Consider the following 17,765-nt stretch of genomic DNA (forward strand, 5'->3'; position numbering starts at 1 on the left):
GTTTGGTTGTGGACTTAGGGTATCGGTTGTTTGTCCGAGTGTCGTTTGAATCTTAGATATATATATTATGTATATGTATGTAGATATAAAAGTTCTTCCAATCAGTTCAATACCTTTGGGTAGCAAAGGTATACAAACATGATCTGTCATTCAAACAACAGTACTAGTAAACTATAATAGGTATAGCTTAGAGGATTACTACTCACTATTCCTAGAACAATGAAACATACAAGAGTCAGTTCATACATGAGTCAGTTCAAACATACTATAACGAGAAACAGAAAGAACATACTATAACGAGAAACAGAAAGAACATACTATAATGAGAAATAGGGAGGAACATACTATACACTAGAACAGAGAAAACATACTATACACTAGAACAGAGAGAACATACTATACAAATACAAGAACAATATAACACTAATGTGAGCCACTACTTCATGGCATGGCAATATACTGCTGTGTCACGTTTTGTAACCAGAGTCTCCTGGAGGGAGAGCGTGAATTTTTGTATAGATCTATACGGGATTAACCATCCTACACCTTGCTGCTAGCTACAGTGGGACCTGCAGGTCTACGGGTGACGAATGTCATACCATTTCGACGTCTTTGATCATCGTGTTTTACTAGTAAGTCAAGTATGGTTATAATCTCATCACATTTTACCTTAATTAAACAATTGGTTTAAGGTAGTTAGTACAATGGTAGTTATTATATACAATACTACAGTACATTGTCATTTTCCCATTACATTCATATTGTGATCTTCTCACATAAACGGTAATGTAAACTATTTTTTGAATGATAGTCATACTTGGGAAAAACACTCACTTTTACAAAAGAACAAACTTACAGAACAGTCGGGTCTTGGTAGAAGACTACATTTCATTATAAGTAGAAAATATAGGATTTTCTAGGAGATACAAACATTTACATAAAAACAACTTACAAACATTTACATCAAACATTCACACACACTTTCATCAAACTTATACAAACATTTGACACTAAAATACTTATGAACTCACCAGCTTAAATGCTGATCTACTCTTTCAAAATAACTTGTATTCTCAGGACACCAGTAGACAGGTACACTGGACCTGGTTTTGAGAAGACGGAGCACATTCGAGACTCGTCTTTTATTTTGATTCATATTTTGGTGTCTTTCAAACTATACATAGAGAACACTTGTATTAAATTATACTCTTATGCATTGATATGATACTGTACATGACGTCCTCCGCCCCCGAACGTTTCCGCCATTCTGGTTTGGGGGTGTGACACAAGACGCCCCCTGCAACTGATCGAATAAATCATCAATTCTCGGTAGTGGATAACGGTTCTTGACCGTCAGCTTATTCAACTCCCGGTAATCGATGCACATTCGGGGTGAACCATCCTTTTTCTTGACAAAAAGGATCGGAACTCCCCACGGTGAACTACGCGGTCTAATAAAACCCTTCCCCAGTAGCTCCTGGAGCTGCGAGGATAACTCCTGCATCTCGGGCAGCACAAGGCGATAAGGTGCCTTGGCAATAGGCGCCGCACCCAAAATCAAATCGATCTAGAACTCCACCCACCTCTTGGAAGGTACACCCGACAATTCCTCGGGGAAAACATCCGGGAACTCGCACACTATCATAACCTCGGAGATAGAACTCGGCCTCTCAGCGGCAACTCTCGTATCCATCACATAAGCTAAAAAGCCCATGCATCCCTGCTGTAGACTCTGTCTCGCCCTGGCGGCGGAGTAGAAAGCTGATCCAGATCTGGTCCCCTCGCCATACACAGTAAGTACTCCCTCACTAGGGTCTCGTATGGTGACCAACTGATGCTCACAGTCAATCATAGCTCCAAACCGGCTCAACCAATCCATGCCCACTATGACACATACATCACCCATCGCTATCGGCACCAGATCTATAGGGAACTCAACACCGAAAATATCTAACACACATCGTCAAAACACATCAGTGGCAAAAACCGCATGCTCGTCAGCTATAGAAACCCTTAGAGGTCGACTCAATGCCTTGCGTCTAACACTAATGTGTCGAATAAAGGATAAGGACACGAAGGATCGACTCGCACCCGATTCAAATAACACTAAAGTAGACACACAACTCACAAGAAAAGTACCTATATACAACACAATATAAGCATAAACAAATCTCAAAATAACAGGAATAAGAAAATACGTATCGGCCACGACATCAGGTGTTGCGGGGACCTCCTCCGCTGTCAGCTGGAATGCTCTCCCACTAGCTCTAGGGGTCTCGGCCTTCGCCGGCCGGCTATCAGTAGTATGCAAGGCAGTGGGAGCGAAAGCCTGAACTGATCTCTAAGTAAGCTGAGGACACTCAGCCTTTCGGTGCCCCGTCTGGTTGCAATGAAAACGGAGCGAAATCCCTTGGGGCAGTCCTTCGTCATATACCCCTCCTTGCCACATTTGTAGCAAATCCCCGCTCGACAAGACCCCTCGTGGCTCTTTCCGCACTTGCCACAAGTGCGACCCTTATGGCCTCCCGCTCTCGCATCAGCGGGCTTAGCCCACTTTGTCGCAGGGTGCGACTGTACTGGTCTCCAGTCTCTCCCCTGAGACTTTCCCTCCTCCCTAGCTTGTAAATGTAGCTCAATCTCGTTCTGCCTTGCATTGGTCTGAAGTTCAGCCAATGTATGCTATGACGAGTTCGCCACGAACTCCCGTATATCCCTCCTCAGTATGCTCAGGTATCGGCTCACACGTGCCTGCTCAGTAGACACGTGCTCATGGAAAAACATCGCCCTCTCATGGAACATCCTCGTGATCTCGGTCACAGTTTTTGTCTTCTGCTTGAGAGAGAGAAACTCCTGGGCTAACCGTTCCTTCTCCACCCGGGGAACATACTCATCTCGGAACAACCATGTAAACCTCTCCCAGGTCACTACAGCATGATCTGCAGGAGTAAAGCTGGTAGTCACAAACTTCCACCAGTCCTTCGCTCCCAAGCGAAGCTGGTTCAATGTTAACCGAAGCCTCAGGTGCTCTGGGCATGAACACGTGTAGAAAAACCCCTCAATGTCGGAGATCCATCTCATAGCAGCAATCAAATCCTGAGTCCCATCAAACTCTGATGGCTTCGTGTTGCTGAACTCCCGTAGCAACAACGAGTCACCTCTCTGTGGTCTAAAAGCAGCTACGACTGTGGTGGCTGCAGCAACAGCCTCAGTAACAGCAGCATAACGCTCATCGAATGTCTCAATCAACGTGGTTTTAATAGACCCGAACATCTCTGGTATGGCCTCTCTGATAGCTGCGACCACCTCATCATGAATGATCTTGTGGATCTCCTCATCACTGGCACCACTTCTCCCGGGGTTGTGGCGTGTACTCACCATAATGTCTCTGAAACACAACACGAAAAATCGTCAGAGACTCGCTCGAGCATACTCACACTCGATTTCCCGTCCCTACATGCTTCTTAGTATCCTAAGGATTCTTACTTGGGTCGCATACAAATCCGGTGATTTTAGTAGTACAGGCCCAATACTACCTTCCACACCAACCTGTAGTCACCCCAAGTCCTCCTCCCAGGATCCTAATTCACAAGTACTCTATTTCTCGCGAATATCAAACTACTCTCTTAGTATACTCCTCCTATGCTCATCTAGGTATCTCTCCTAGATTATCCCTCGTCTCAAATTCTTTCTAAGAGATTCCTGCTAGATACTCCTACTCAACATATACTCAGGGCAAATAATAGATAGAAACATCTCCTAGGCTAAGTCATCACAAATCAGGCAACTCTAGCCCTAAAATATGAAATACCTTGCCTATCCTCTAGCATGCATTCCTAACATCTCATAATATAAACAAATAACGGTATTTTGGGAAATCACCGTTCGGGCTCTAGCTGATTGTACACACTCCTCCATCTCCTTTTTCTCTTAAAAACTCTTACTCATATTAGAAAAATCATTTCACCTTGAAATTTTTTCTCAAATCCTTAGTTTGAGTTCAGACATACCCGAAGGTACATCCGAATCCCTCAAACCATGGCTCTGATACCAACTTGTAACACCATAAATTTTCAAAACAAAATTTTCATTTTAAATTCACATAATTCTCATCAACACATTTCACAAAAACCCCAAAGTGTGAAATTATCAAAAACACAAATCCATAATTGTTTGAATAAAAATCCAGGATCCTCAAAAACATAACTCCATCTCGTGTGTACAATCAAACCAGCGCCTTCCCGCGATCCTGAGAAGTACCTGAAACACATATCACATAACACGGTAAGCATGAAGCTTAGTGACTTCCCCAAAATACCACACACATCTCATTAGTCTCTCATGACTGTATCTCGATAAAGACCCTCCGATCAATATGTCTCAGTGGAGACTCTCCGGTCCCACAACTTGGGTTGGACCCTCCGGTCCTAACTCAATAAAGCTCAGAATAATACACAACATAAATCACAAAGACATAATGCATGATATCACAATACTCAATAATAGTATACAAGACCCTCTGGTCACACAAGTTACCACTCGTGGTAAGTATAGAGAGAAGACTCACCTCGTAAGTAAGCAAATAAACCTCGCACCCCTTGAACGGTCTAATCCTCGCCTACACGTCATAATCATCTCTAATTAACACTTATAACCTCAACTCAAATAATTTAAGCAAACCTCTTTCTCTGACACTTGGAAAGGGTAAAAGACTATATTACCCTTCCATGGTCTCCATAATCCATGTCTTGACCAAACCCTAAAAGTCAACATAAGTCAACACTCAAGTCAACAGTCCAGGTTGACTCAACTCATCGAGTGCATCTATGCGACTCGTCGAGTTCCTTCGTTTTCTTGAAAATATCGCGAAAGTCCAACTCAACTCGTCGAGTTAACTCATCAACTCGCCGAGTTACAATGTGCCCAGACTCATCGGGGAAACCCTAACCGACTCGTCGAGTCAGTTCACCTACTCGTCGAGTCTCTTCAATCCATACTCTCATTCAAACCATTTTTAGCAGAAATGGTGTCTCATACTCTGGATCTAACCTTCTAAGACTCACTTATCACATAAAGCTGCAAGCTTTACATTCATGCATGACATTTAGGGTTCAAAATGCCAAAAGAAGCTCCATAAAGGGTTTCATGCATGGAGACTGTGACATCCCAGAATTTAGGTCATAAACTGTGAACGGTCAAGTTCACAGTAAACCTCTTTATAATTTGATTCATTGTGTTTTTAGTGCATCTAAAGTAAAATAAATGAGTTATTTGAACTATTATAAGATACCAGATGGCATCTTACTTCCAAATGTGTAATTTGACAAAGAAATCAAACAGCTCAAACGACAACCGTAGGAATGCGTTTGAAAAACTAAAATTTCGTAATAAGCCGTTGGAAGAAATACAAACACTCTAGTCTCGTAGTACGTGCTTCACTGATTCCGAAAATATAAAGAACGTCCAAAACAGAGTTCGTATTCAAAAGTTACGACTATTTTAAGAATCGAAAATTAGTAAAATAGTGATTTCTTAAATGTTGTCAAAACCGTTTCTATCCGTTGAGGGACTTGCACACCTCAAGTGGCTATTCCGAAAGCATTTTTGGACTTAGGCTATAGCGTAATATTTAATTTCATATTTGAAATATTTTTAGTAAAGATATTTAGAAAATTAAGAAATCAGACGTTTTAAGATTTATTAATCGCGAAACTTTAAACGCAAATTTTCGGAGTTCTATTACTCGAAAAATCAATTTGTCTTGATTTTTGAAATCCTAGAATTAAACTCTATCATTCATTATTTTTAGAAAAATATTTAAATATGTTATTTACTCTTGCAAATAACCGAATACAATACATATATGATATATAATTGTATTTATATATGAAAACTTAAATACATGCTTAATCAAATCAATACACACATTACATACAAAAAGGAAACCATTACAATACCAATTATACTAATTATTGTACAAACCTTATTTTACACAAAAACAAACCATTTATACAAACATATTTTATACAAACATACACACAAAACACACAAAACAGCTAATTTTCATTAATTCTCATTGTGAGCTGTCAATCCCTTCTTCCTTGTGCTGCACATCACAATATCACGAATTTCGTGCACAATCTTCTTCAACCCAATACCACACTCTTTCCTATTAACCAAAACCACACATCACTCAATCAAAACCAAACCTGTACAATGTTAAAATTAACACTCAAACAACAGACGATAAAATCAACATACACCCATCGATTTCTGTAAAACAATAAACCCAACTCATCTTTCCCTTCATCAGTGTTCATCAACACACACACACACACAAATGATGAAAAAATAAATCAAGAGGAGTACCTGTTAGCCACCATCGATCCATCTTTTGAAATGGTTGCTTCTACTCATCTTCTTCCCGATTTCTAATCGACCACAGCAGCCCCGATTGTGCCCCTCGTTCCCTCCCTGTCAAATGAAGCAAACCAAACACATTCATTTTGATTTTTGATGTTTTCTTTTCCCAGTAAACTCAAACACCCAAACATCCCATTATCCATTGATACTAGTCGACGCAAACAATGAAGAAGAAGAAGAACCCGAGACTTCTGTCCCGTCCGTTACCTGCAATCGCCGGAGGAGGTTGTCCCTCCCCGTCTTGCCCGTCGAGAAAACCCACCGATCCCCCTCCATCTCTTTAGACTCGTTTCCTTTCCCCCTTCGCACCCAACAACCAGACGAGAAGAAGAAGCCTCGCCGACTCCACCATTTCCTCCGTCACGTCGGCCTCATCAAACCCTCAAGACAAACCCCTCGTCGCCGATCATTCCATCTCCCTTGCAAGATGACGACCGCCATCAGGTCTCACAGTCGCTACACTTTTCCACTGTCGGTCATTGCTTCGCCATCGGATCTTCCCCTTGGTCTCTTTGCTGCCGACGACGGGAGAGGAATGAAGGCTCGCCGTGAATTGATCCCTTTCCCCCCACTGATTCTTCGTTCCTTGAGGTTTGCCCGATTGAATGAAACACAGGGTAAGAGCCCTGATCTTTTTGTAAATGGATCCACTTATGCGGATCGTACTTGGAGCCCCGATAAACAAATGGGTTTTGATTTTGACCCAGTCAAACGTCAAAGATAAATCAAACTTGTATTTAACTTAAACAGAAATGGTCCCTCCCCCAGAAAAACCTAATAAACTAAGTCCTAAAACCCTAAATAGGTTTCAAAAACACATATTTAACCCCTGTTTTGAGAATAATTCTCAATATCAGTCCCTGAAGTATGATTTTGGCAAACCAATTACCTTTTTATGCGAAAAACCTAGTTTATAAAAATATTATTATTTAACAATTTACTATATTGTTACGAATAAACTAGTATAAGTTTTCGTATACGTATTATGGTTATTTTATTGTGAAATAACCATTCCACACAACAAATACTACATGATACAAAGTTTTATGATTTTTATATTATAACAAGTACGTTATGAAATTGTGTAGTATTTCAATGGTTCAAGATATTACTATACATGTATATTTATATGTTTATATGAATAAAGTTTATACATGTACATATGTTCATTAATTTGAAACATTCATTTTTAGTCTTATATGATATGCATACTACCAATTTAAAGGATTCCAAAGTTTTAAGACTTCTATACATGAATACTTTTATGCATAAGGCTTTACACACATATACAAGTTTAAAGTATTTAAAAGTTTCAAAGACTTTTATACATGAATACTTTTATGCATGAGGCTTTACACACTAATAAAAGACCATTATATTGAACTACATTTCTCTATAAAAGGGAGTACTTTATACATTTATAAATACGACAACCATACTCGGCTTTTACGAATGCTATACTATGAAATTCATTATGCATGGCACTTAATTTAATTAAGTTAGGGCTGAGAGTTATTCACAACTTTTCGTTAATGGTTTTTGAGTGAGACACTACTATTCATTAGCTGAGTTTAATTACTTAGCCTGCCCCACACTGTTATAATCGTTAATCTTCGGAGCGAGGTACATATGTATAGATCTATATGGGGTTGACAACCCCACCTGCGGTTGCTAGCTACAACCATCGACTGATCAATCGTAGCAGGTGATATGTGTCTACGATCGTTACTACGACGTCCAATGAAGCGTCGTAGGGAGGGGTACTTTTCGTCCATAACTCAATTATAGAACTTACTAAAAACATTAACACGAATCTCTCTCTTTCTCTTACTACAACCATAGGCTTGGTTGCCTTCAAGTACATTTTTAAGTATGAAAATTACTTATACAAAGCATTCATTTTGACTTTTAAGAAGTCACTACAAGTACATTTTAAGTATGGAAATTACTTATACAAAACATTCATTTTGACTTTCAATAAGTCATTACAAGTACATTTTTAAGTATGTAAGTTACTTATACAAAGCATTCATTTTGACTTTCAAGGAGTTATTACAAGTACATGTTAAAAGCATGAATTTACTCATATCAAAATACATTCTTGGATTTTAAAGACTCTTTGCAAATATTGTTTTTAACTATCGTTATAGTTATACATACAAAGTTAATACTTTTTAGACTTATTAAAAGTATTACTGCGTTAGCAGAAAACCTGTAACACTCACCAACCTTTGTATTGACTTTCAAAACTACATGTATTCTCAGGAAACTACTAAACAGACATTCAAGACAGATTGGATTACAGGTGACGATGTTTATTTGTTGTTGTATCATATGCCTACCTGTTAAGGCAATTCATGTATTATTATTATTTGTAAAAACCTTGTATTCAAATATCAAGATGGAACATGAATGCTATTTTGTTTATTGTTGTACTTGTGATGTATATTCAGTTTGTCTGTGATCCATGAACTTAGTCGCACAGCCCGCCATGTTCCGCCGCCTCGGCCGGGGGTGTGATAGAGACTTGCCCAAATCTTGAGAAAGCTTGGATCTTTGGGCTCATGGAACCTCAATATGCCCAGATCTGGGTTCTCAACTCCATGAAAGGCTCATAACACTCTAGGACTCCAAGAAAGATGGGAAAAAGGCTCTAAATGCCCTAAAAACAAGATCTAACCAACCAATGAGCAAGATGGTGACTTTTTACCTTCAAACAGAAGCTAGGTATGAATGAACACCAGATCCAAAACCTCCTTCTCGCCCAAAGTCTTTTGCTCTTCAACTTTCCTCCAAGAATGCACTAAAACTCACAATATTAGCCTCTCTTTCTCACACACAAGGTTATAGCTCGATTAGGGTTTCACATAGTGTAGTAGGGTGACAAGGGTAGTGGAAATGATGGCTTAAGGTCCTTTAAATAGGACACAAACCCTGAAAATTAGGGTTTTCTCGCTCAGCTCCTACTCGTCGAGTCGGGGTCCTCCGACTCGTTGAGTAGACTCTAAAATCCCGTGGCCATAATCTTCTTTACTCGGCGAGTTGGGGCATCCAACTCGTCAAGTTGCTCTGACAAAATGTATAAAATAAATTAAATATCATACCCGGGAGTCAGGGTGTTACATATTAATATATTATGTGATTAATATATTAATTTAAAATAGACCGTTGATTTGTTGATTTATTATGTGATTAATAAGTTATATGAGATCAATTGTTAAATAATTGATTTGCTAATTTATATGATTAATAAATTAATAAGCAATCAAATAGAATAAATTAATTATTAATCAGAAATTAATTGGATTTAATTTTGGTATTAATTGAATTGATTAAAAGTACAAAGACTAAAGATGACAATGTTCAAAAGTTGAGCAAAGGAAAACTAACAGAAGCCTTGTAGGGTAAGGAAATAGTAAAAAGAAACTGCATTATTTGAGATATTATTATAATATTTAAATTAGGGTTACCTTAGAATACCTTAATCACTTATAAATAGCCCCTTAAGGGTCTTATATTTTTGTCCCTCCTTCCTACAAACATAGGAAGGTAAATTCTACTTCTCTCATCTCTTTCCTCATCATTCTAGGGTTTCTAAGCTTTTAAGTATGAGCCATTAGAGACATCCAAGCTTTTGGTGTTTGCTTTCCAAGGAACTTCAAGAGGATTTTGGTTTGATTATTTTCAATAATAATCAAAAGGTATGTAGCCCAAATCTTTATGTTAATTTTGATTTTCATAGCCTCTCTCTAAGGTTTCTTGATGTTCATAGGCTATTTCTATCAATAAAGAAAACATAGATCATTTCTAGGTTGCATGTTAAGGGTTTAAGTGTTTTTCCACCACATGAAATTTTTTTATAACCTAGAAAACCCATCAGTGGTATCAGAGTCTTAGTTTTATAATTAATTGTGCATAATAGCGAATTGATCAAAGTTAGGGTTTTTGGAAGTTAAACCCTAATGGCCTTAAATATTTCGATGATGGATAAGGTTCTTGAAACCCTAGCCTTCGCCCTTACTTTCGAAAATTGGTATGATCCCTTAGGGTTTCTAGTTTCCCTATATATAATGTATAATTCCTTAAGATTTGGATAATTAAAACTTGGTAATCCTTACCGCTTTTTGAAAATTAAAAGGGTTAAAGGATTAGGTTTAAATTTGAATTATTTTATGAATTGTTTAATTGAAGATAATTATTTAATCCATTATGATTTAAATTTGAATTATTTTATTAATTGTTTAATTGAAGATAATTATTTAAATCTTTAATGGTTTAAATTAATTTAATTGGTTAATTAAATGGTAATTGGTAAATAATTAATTGTTTAAAGTTAATTAATTATTAAAAGTTTAATTCGAAAATTAAATTTAAACCCTAGTATTTTGAAAAGTTTTAAAATACACCTTATACTATATATGGTTAAAAGTTTAATATACTATATGTATAAGACAAGTTAGTCAAATCGGTAGTACGCCTCATTCACAAACCATATTATGAGGGAGTATAAGGAAACAACCTATACAATGACTGTTGAATGAGTGTCAACTCTTACCCACCGCTCCCTTGTTTGGTGGTCGAACGAATTTGATAGAACATAACCTCTTAAAAGTATAATGTTATTAAAGTACTAGAACCTTTTATATAAATCCTAACTCTAGCTACTTTAGGAAAAATGTGAAGTGTATGATAATCCATGAAAACGCACGTTCTTTCTTTATGAGCCGTTAGTGGAGCGTGTGTGGTTAACAACACACTAATTTGGGACTATAAAGATGGAATAATTAAACAATTCATGTTTATCATTGTTGATGGAGCGTGTGTGGTTAACTGACACATCAATGGGAGATCATAAATCGATCAAGGGCGTTTGGGTAGGTTTGTATGGTTATTCACATCTTAATTGTGATCCTCGGCATCCCAGTCAATTGGTAAGAGCATAATCGTGATTAAACAAGCTATTGATAAGATTTGATGAATCGCAAAAGATCTAGGAGTTTCATGTGATTGAAATTGGTGATATATCTCTAAGTACCTAAAATAGATTCGAAAATGATTATGACATCCCTCTTCAAAGGTCAAATCAAAAATATGGATCCTAGCCTTAATTTAAATTTTGCGTAAATAATTAAGGATTAAAATCAACTAACTTGAATTCTCTCTTCTCCTATACTTTAGATGTCAAATCAAGACAATAATGGTCTTCCTCATTCTTTGGGAAATGTTTTCCCTCAATCTTCTAGAGATGGTCTTCCACATTCGAATCAAGGTGAAATTATTTTCCCTTCCTTAGGTAATGGCGGGAATTGGACATCGTCCTCCTTCATCTCTTCCACCTCCTCCTTCGGTGACTCTTACAGCGTCATGGGTTGAAAGATATGAAACAACTCAAGCACTTTTGGCATGTAAACATGAAGATGGAGTTTTTGTTTGTGTGCATGTTCTGAAAATGAAATCGTACATCGACAAATTGGATAGGCTATCGTATTCCCAAAGAAGCAATCCAATGATTTGGTTCTTCTTTATCTTCCTGAGTCATATGGCGGTTCATTAAGAACTTTCATATGAGGAATCTTGATGTGACCCTATTTGATCTGACCAATATGTTGATGATTGCTGAAGCGATAATGCTTAATAACATAAGTAAAATAGAAATGCTTATAGGTTCAAATTCCAAGAATTCCAATGAATCGATTTGTTTTTACTGCCAATTGAAGGGAGATTCAAAGCGAAGCTGCCCAAAATACCTTAAACATCTTAGAGATGGTAAAGTTAACTCCCGTGACTCTACTTTAGGTACATCCATTATCTAATTCCATTAGTTCATATTCTATAGACTCTTGATACATGATGTTATAATCACATTTTGATGGTATTGCATAATCTAAGAGAAAGAAAGAAGCTTAAGCAGAGTAAGCTAAATCTGATCGTGAGAAATGGAATTTTGTCGCATGGTTCGATGGTCAGAATTTGGAGCTACTACTAGGGAGATAGGATAATTTAATAGATTTCTATTACTCTTCGGAGATCTCTAGAAATATAGTTTTCATTTGATGCATTGGAAGAACAAGTTCTAATTTTCTTTTTAGCAATAAAATGAAGTTTTGGTTTACTTAGGTGTCTTACCTTATTTCCCTGCAATGACATTAATGAAAGTGTTGGTTATGCTTCTAATAATGGAAATATTAATAATGGGTTTAATTCTTATGATATCTCCTGTGGTATTGTCATAATTGACCAAGTGAAAAGAAATCTCATCGCCAAATGGACAGATACTTGGTGACGTATAATTCGAATTGTATAATATATGAGAATCATGTTCATTGGAAAATTATTATTAATTCATTGATCACATGTCACACCCCAAAACCGAGAACGGCGAAAACGTTCTGGGGTGGAGGACGTCATGTAATGTATCACAACAATGTAAAGTAGTAAACAAGCAACAACATCATCCATTGCATTAATAGTATAATTTTACTTACAAGTGTGTTCTTTCATAGTATAAACAACATAATGAATACTCAAAATAAAAGACGAGTCTTGACTGCTTCGTCTTCTCTAAACCTTGCATCGATACCTGTCTATTTGTGACATGAGAATACAAGTTATTTTGAAAGCGAGTATCAGCAATAAAGCTGGTGAATTCATAAGTATTTTAATGTCATTACTTTGAAAAGCTGTTATGAAAGACTGGCGAATGTTTAATGAAACATTTGGTATAAGTGTGAAAACCCTAGAAAATCCCATATTTCCTACTAGTATAAAAAGTAGTCTTCTACCAAGACCCGAATGTTTTGAAAGTATGAACCTCTACATAAGTGAAGGTTTCTCCTTGTACAACTATTATTATTCAAATCTAATCTACCTCATCGATCATGTGAATGTGACACACAGTAAAGGTAATAAGGAAAATAATATAATAACTGAAATTGTATCTTTTTGCACTAGGATATTCACGGCGTGGAAACTCGCCGAACAGTACAACCGTAGCCACCTGCCGATGTGCATTTTCCCTACTGTAGTTAACAGCCTTGGGTGTGGAATGGTAAGTCCCGAAGCGTATATAATAGTATCTACTCATATAATATGTAATAGTATCTCATCATATAGTATTTATGTAATCGTATCTATGTAAGAGTATCCATGTAATAGTATCTCTTCATACAGCATATATGTAATCGTATCTATGTAAAAGTATCCATGTAATAGTATCTCTTCATATAGCATGTATTCGTATAGACTCATGAATGAACTGACTCTTGTGTGATTCCTTGTACTAGGAATGGCAAGTAGTATCTCCTAACTATACCTATTATAGTTACTAGTAATGTACGAGTATAATCGGAAGTATACCTTTGCTACCCAAAGGTACTGAATTGACTGATGGAACTTTTATGACTATATATGTATACATGATATATAACTAATATTTAGACGACCTTCGGACGGATAACCGATACCCTAAAGCCACATCCCAACGAGGAAAAGGAGATAAGGCGAGCTAGCCGTTCTAAGTCCTTTAAACATTATTTATATAACTATACATATATAGGCATGCATTTGACAATATAAAAGTATAAAAGAAGTTTTGAAAAACCTTTGAAAAGTTTAATAAATAAGAATTTATGACTTGATGTCAGTTTATAACACGATTTGAAAACAGTTTGACAAGACAGTTTAAGCGTAAGAAAACCTTTGTTTGAAACACAACTGTAACAGATTCTGAAAGGAAACATAAAGTGTGTAAGACAGTTTGATAAAGAGATTTAAACAAGTAAAAGCGTTTTGGAAAGTCATTCGAAGTAATATGCTCGGTAAAACAGCTAAAAAGTGTAGAAAATCCATTTGTATACTAGTTATAAATCACATGTGATTGATATAATAACTAGTATGATTCAACTTGTATTCCCCCCCCCCCCAATAAAAGCATTTTAAAACATTTAAAAGATTGATTAAGGGGTATGAACTCACCTGTAGCGAGTGGATCGGATGGAAGTGTCGGACAAGTGCTTGGTGTCAAGTGAAGACTAAGACACACACAATGATCCTAATAACATATAAAGACATATGTATATAAACAATTAGTGATTATAACACTAATTAGGCAAGTATAACATTCTAAGGCGTGGAAAACACTTTAGTCAAAGTGTTAGGAGGCTATTGGGTTGCAACAAAGGAGTGCAAGGCATTGCTATTGAGTTTATGGTCTATGGACCATACTTGATGGAGTTTACGCCCCAGGGGAGTTTACTCCTGGCCGTAAACTCTCTAATGGGTCTCCATTTGAGGCTTAAAGCTATGATGTCTTAAGTGGTTAAGTGTTCCAAGGCTAAACAAGAGGCTAGGTGAGTTTAAGGTCCAAGAATGACCTTAACTTGTGTTTACGGCCTGGGGACCACTTCCCCATGAGTTTACGGCCGTAAACTCATGGTGGGAAGTACCATTTTGATGTTTTGAGGTTCCTGGTTTAATGGTGATTGGTTCTAAGCTAAGTTCTAGTCATTAGGAAGCATTAGGGGCACAATATCACCCCTTTATAGAGTTTACAGCCTAAGGACCATTTCCTTATGAGATTACGGCCGTAAACTCTATGTGGACATGGTTTCTTTGATGTTTAAGGTCCTTAACACTTCAAGGAGGTGATCTAAGCTAGGTTCTAGGCATAAGGAAGGAACTAGGGTGCAATTTGCCCCACTTATAGGGGTTTACGGCCCAAGAACATGTCTTGGCCGTAAACTCCTTTGATCTTGGGTTTCCTTATGATTTTTAAGCTCTAAACATGTTAAACCTAGTGTACAACGAGTTAGAACAAGAGTACTTACGATCTAGGAGCTTGAATGGTCGTTTCTGGCCAAGAACACTAGTGTGTGTTCTTGGTGTTCTTGGTGGAACTTGAAGATCTACAAAATGGAATGATTTCACGGATGAAATCATGTAAGATCACTAGATCATGCAATATATCAACTAGTTAAGACAAGAAACTTACGAGTTTTGAAGATCGGGGACGAAGATCGGGATGGTACTTGAGAGGATTTCAGCCAAGGGAATGAAAGTAATGAACTAATGGCCACCCTTTCATCATATTAGGTGGATTTTACGGCCCACATGGAGTTTACGGCCGTAAACTCCCATGTGGTGGCCGTGAACTCCAGGTCAGGGTGTTTCAGGCTCGTTCTTTGCACTATAGATCCAGCAGATAAACCCCGACACTTATTCCTTAAGTGTACAAGGCTCAGAACATTCAAACAGGTTCCAAATTGTGCTAAATGATAGCAGGAATAAGTTTGACTTTCAGAGAAGTGTTAGACTGAACATGATAGAAAATTTCGGGTTGTCACATCACATGTTTATGTGATGGCAAGTGAAGGACTGAAGGATCTGGTACATGTTGATATGAACTCTTTAGATCCACTACAAGGGACGATAACTCTATTCGTTGTGATTTACTAATGACTTAGTAAATATGATTGTGTTTATAAGATTAATCAAAATTATAATACTTTAAAAAGTTTCAAAGAGTAGCAGAACAAATGGAAGAATCTATTAGAAAAGAAGATAAAAGATTCTCCAATCTGAAAAGAAAAGAGAGTACTTTAGTATCATGTTTTATGATCATCTTAGGAATTGTGGAATTGTATCATAATTAATCCTCCTAGAACATCTTTGTGCAATTGCATGACTAAGAAGATGAATCGAACATTGTTGGAAATGGTTCGATCATAGACGAGTCATGCTTTATTCCAAATCCAATTTTAAAGCCATGCTCTAGTAACTATAAATCGTATCTTGAAATTCATTCCAAACTAATAAGGATAATAACACATCGTAATATGTGTACTAGTAATGTTTTTCTTACTCTAGCACATTTAGAATTGTAGTTGTGATGTTTTCGTTAATCGAGAAACAAAAGATAAATTGGGACCAATTTTATGAATTGTTTTCTTGTCGGAAATCCGTAAGAACTTTTGAATATCTGTTTTAGCCCGTCAAGGGATATTTATTGAGAGAAAACTTATATGTCAAGAAGTCAGTGGGAGTCGTATTGATCTTAAGAGTTTTAAGAGTCAACTAATAATGATTATTTTGGTTATCACTAGCACGCGACCTGAGGTTGATTACATGTTGTATTTATTGACACATTCTAGTTTTTGTGCACTTCCATTTGAGTTGGCAATGCCTATGAGTTTTATGTTGGTCAGTGAAAGTATAGTGATCAATATTGGTGAGCTGCTAACAACATGGAAGCACTGGTGGGAATTTTGAGTTGCCATAAGGCAAGAAATTTAGATTTAGCGAAGTTCAGTCCATGAAGGTGTTGGGTTATGAGCATTCTAACACTCCTAAGTGTACATGCAACCCTAAATACCTTGGATCTATGTTTTCTCTATTATACATACAATTATGAACATCCAAGGTATTATCCTAATCTAGCATACAAAATAATAAATATAACAAGATAGAATACATACCTCTTTGATGTAGAATGTCTTCATGAAGCTTGAGTGCCTAGTGCCCCAAGTGTGACACCTCAAATGGTTCACACAACACAAAATACACTTGGAATAACTTGAGAGAAACTTGAACACTCCTTGAAATCGTCTAGCCCTCACACTCACACATTAGTGCATGATTTCTTGAGCCATGGGATTCTTTTATATGGTGGCTATTAGGGTTACACCATGTAACTCATAACTTTACCCATTCCTTATGCTCCATGGATTTTAACCTCCATGGAGTATCCATGGGTCACCCCATGGACTTAGTCCAACATAAGGAATCTTGGATCACAAGCCCACATATATAAGAATGAATGATTTACACAATCAACCCATATATTTAATTAGTCTCCTTTTGATCACTTAATTAATTCCAAATTAATTCTTGATCAATACTAATTAAATAACCTTATTAATATATTAGAACTTATAATATATTAACCAACCTTAAGTGTTATTTCTCTCATTATAGTCTATCCAAATGCATGATGCAATGCAACCCAAATGGACCATGCCGGGTCGGGTCAAGTCTTACCAATTATAGTTATGGACTTAGACATTAATCCAACAGTCTCCCACTTGGATAAGTCTAAAACTATTATTGCGTATGACTTCAGGAACCGATCAGCAATCGTAGCTCTCAAAAGCTTCTGTCGAACTCTGACCTTGTCGATGAACTCTGACCTTTGTCAATGACTTGTCCATTAGATAAGGGATCATATATTCCTCCATTCTAGATATCATATGGACTGAGACATGGATTATCAATCATTCTCTCTGTCCATTTGTTGTTTCCCGATTTCCGATTCATGATGACTGACTGATTGAACAAATCAAATCAGTCCT

At 37.0% G+C, this 17,765-nt stretch overlaps 2 long non-coding RNA genes across 3 annotated transcripts; one reads left to right on the plus strand and one right to left on the minus strand.

Annotated features, from left to right (window-relative positions):
- Positions 1–5,929: 5,929 nt before the first annotated feature.
- LOC145166767 (uncharacterized) lies at positions 5,930–7,031 on the minus strand. Its single transcript, XR_013740694.1, has 3 exons — positions 6,628–7,031; positions 6,367–6,471; positions 5,930–6,166 (listed from the first exon to the last, which is right to left on the minus strand). It is a non-coding gene; the product is annotated as an uncharacterized LOC145166767 (long non-coding RNA).
- A 6-nt stretch (positions 7,032–7,037) lies between these two features.
- On the plus strand, positions 7,038–13,418 carry LOC145166770 (uncharacterized). 2 transcript variants are annotated; one of them, XR_013740720.1, is made up of 5 exons: positions 7,038–8,180; positions 8,686–8,725; positions 8,874–9,147; positions 10,010–10,121; positions 13,372–13,418. It is a non-coding gene; the product is annotated as an uncharacterized LOC145166770 (long non-coding RNA). The 2 variants fall into 2 exon arrangements; XR_013740713.1 differs by lacking the exons at positions 10,010–10,121; positions 13,372–13,418 and having other exon boundaries at positions 8,874–9,531.
- Positions 13,419–17,765: the final 4,347 nt, after the last annotated feature.

This window comes from Lactuca virosa, chromosome 1, assembly GCF_052849685.1.
Source record: "Lactuca virosa cultivar CGN04683 chromosome 1, Lactuca_virosa_CGN04683_v6, whole genome shotgun sequence".
Lineage (NCBI taxonomy): Eukaryota > Viridiplantae > Streptophyta > Magnoliopsida > Asterales > Asteraceae > Lactuca > Lactuca virosa.